We start from the raw sequence: 3,071 nt of genomic DNA, 5'->3' as shown, positions 1-3,071 counted from the left end.
TAATTTTAAAGAGACTTTTATGCTTAGTGGCTGTGGACACTTAATTTTTTTAAATATTAACGTTTAAATAAGTATCGCATATGTCACTGCTTGCTCCTAGTCAAGTTACAAGTTCCATCCTATTTCACGGTTCGTTTTTACATTCGTTATTTCTGGATTATGATAATTGCAGGTGTCCCTCGAGGTGAGTCGTATCAATGTAATGTGTGTTTTTTCCACTGCGGCGTAGCACGCAAATGCTATATAAGTATTCTTGAAAACCTATCTATCGGCCCATAGCTTGAGGTGTTCCTCTTTTGCTTAACACACAATTTTATCGTCGGCACAAACACCATCGGTCTGATGTGTGCTCTTTTTTCTGATATAGACCGTTTTAAATTCTCTTTTATCGCTGTTGAATTTAACCATTCTGCTTTACTTTGGTTTCACTTATATAATGAATTTTAGAAGTGTCAGTGTTTGTTTCTCAGTGCTATTTAAAGATATCTTTCATGTAGATGAGGTTATACAACTTGATTTTGCACCGTGGCACTCGTTTGTCATTGAGACTCCGTCCAATGTTGTTGAAAGGGTCTTTTTATAATCCAGTTTTGTCGTGATGATAGCCACTACGGAAATGTGTACAAAATTTAGGTCATTTTCGAATAATAGTCAGCCCCAGGCTGCTTTCAATTTCCTTTCCTTTATTAAAAAAATTGTTTCTTACTCTTAACTCATTTAATAACGCCTTTTTTGTTGTTGTTGCCTCAAACTTATCATTTGGACCATTTTTTAAAAAAAATCCTTGACATATCTTTTTAGAGAGTTGCTTTGGCTGTTACTATAAGAAGTCACTGCTATATTAAGCACGCAAAGGGTTTATGTATCCAGGACCAGGTGTGATGTAATGGCAATGTCTTTTCATACCAATAGTTTTGTCTTGACACCTGATTGAACAGCCCTAAAAGAATTTATTAAAAAGAAAACACTCATTCATAGCCACTTCACAAAAAGCTGCTACATATTTCCAAAAGAATGTTAGCACGGCCTCTGTCTCAATTGGACTACTGTTCACGTGGACGGAGATGTTTAACTTCTATTGACGATGTGGAATTGCTTTCTTCCAACACAAATATATAATATGGTTGTATCAGTATTAGTAGTTTCTTGTTCTTTTTTCGTCTTTTACTGTTTCATCAATATTTCTAACGTATTTCGTTTTGTTGCCATTGCAATGATATGGGTTTTTCGTAGTTTCTGTTCTTTTTTCAACATTGCCATTGTAGCAAAATGGCTTTGTCAATGTCAAAAGTACTACTTTGTATTTCATTTTCGTTATTGTCCAGAAATGGTACAGCCATGTATTCTCTTCTTATTTCTTTTCCTGAACAATTACTACCTTAAATCATGCTTTCTACAATTCACTGATGTCATTCTTTTAAAGGAAATAACAACACAGTCGCAGATTTTCACATGACGTTAGCGATAGAAGTATATGCCCATTGCGATGATCACTATCTGTATGGTTGAGGGTTCAGACCAACAGTCTCTCCATGCATTTGAGCCACTCGTTGGCCGAGAACATATTGGCTTATCACAATTCAGGTGGAACCCCTATTGTCTGTTTATTTCGCTCAAAGCGCTGTTGCGCTCACTTGCTTCTTGCAAAATCCTAGTCAGGGTGACCCACTGCCTCAGCAAGAGACACGTCGACAATGTTCTATACAAAACAAGTGAGAATCCAGATTTTTTTAAAATGATAACAAAGACGCAGCTAATAAAAGTCAAAAACCAAAATGCCGCCGTGGCTGCACTGGCAATGGGCCTATAATCTTCCTAACAGTATTATTTTGTTTCCAAATTGATAGTTTCACATTTATTTGTTTTCTGTTTTCGGTTGATCGGTCTCTTGAGTTTTCTTTTCTCTTCCACAATTATGCACTTGGGCATGGAGTTAATACCTGATTGCAAAATATGGGGCTAGCCATCTCTTCGCGTAAACAAAGTGACAACTCGATGTAACTATCGTAGGAGGTAAAGGAAGTTTCCTGAAATTGCACCGCAGTGGCTTTTGTCACACCAACCTGCCCTGAAGAAACAAAGTCAAAATGTCTTGTATTAAAACAGTTGCACCCTGTACCAAATTCATGTCGAACCAACAACTAACCTTTTTGTGTATCTTATACGTTCAATTCGTATTCCATTTCCTTTATTTTTTCGCACACAACATTCCATGTGAAAAACCACACAAACATTGCATAATAAACTGCTTTGTCTTCCTTTATTATTCTTGATTTCAGTCAGATCTCTAGTTGCTGTAAACACTTTTATAGCAGGTCTCTTTTAAAAGCTGTTTTAGATTATGGTTCAAATTCGACTATTATTAAAACAGAGAAAAATCTTCTTCAATACTAATTATCTTTATATTTTGGACTTTGTAGAACAGATGAAACTGCAAAGACCGCCAAAGGTTTTAGGGTTTAAAAAAAAGAAACTCAATTTGACAAAATTAAGAACAAAAGAGTGAACATATTCTATTCGGTGCAACGAAAATAATTCCTGTATTTTATCACTAAAAGCCCTACTTATGATTACGCAATGTCTCTTCTAGCAAATGTATTACAGATTGGGCACTGTCTTTGGGGAAATTGAAAAATAGTAGTGACATTTGTTCCAACCTTTGCACTGATAAACTATGGTTTAGGTTGCTTGCTGAAGAAAAAGGTTGAATATGTTCGACTAAAATAGAGAACAAATTACGTTATTATTGTGTTTCATTCGCGCATGTTGAGGGCTGCTTTAGTTAGGAACAAGAAGTGCATACTTTTCACCGCAACGAATGAGAATTGTTGTACACTTTTCAACATTATAACAAACATTTATTCCTGCTTTTTCAATAAAGCTGTTTGTTGTTGCGAATTCCAATACATATTCTTCAGCTCTCTCAGAGTGTTATACTTTTTAGCACTAAATACGAGGTAAATTAGTCAGTATAATCCTTCCTCCACCCTCCTCCCTCTTCGTCCTCCTTCTCCTCGTCCTCCTTTCCCCCCTCCTCTTCCACTTCCTCCTCCTCCTCCTCCTCCTCCTCC

The 3,071-nt window shown here is 36.3% G+C and overlaps 1 protein-coding gene across 6 annotated transcripts in view; it reads left to right on the top strand.

Moving 5' to 3' along the window:
* The window catches only part of LOC101846847 (cGMP-specific 3',5'-cyclic phosphodiesterase), a 128,438-nt gene that overhangs the window by 37,705 nt on the left and 87,662 nt on the right, over positions 1-3,071 (top strand). The window lies entirely within an intron of this gene.

This window comes from Aplysia californica, unplaced genomic scaffold (assembly GCF_000002075.1).
Source record: "Aplysia californica isolate F4 #8 unplaced genomic scaffold, AplCal3.0 scaffold00997, whole genome shotgun sequence".
In the NCBI taxonomy this organism is placed as follows: Eukaryota; Metazoa; Mollusca; class Gastropoda; order Aplysiida; family Aplysiidae; genus Aplysia; species Aplysia californica.
Note: the sequence above shows the minus strand (reverse complement) of the source record. Positions and strands in the feature narration are given on the sequence as shown.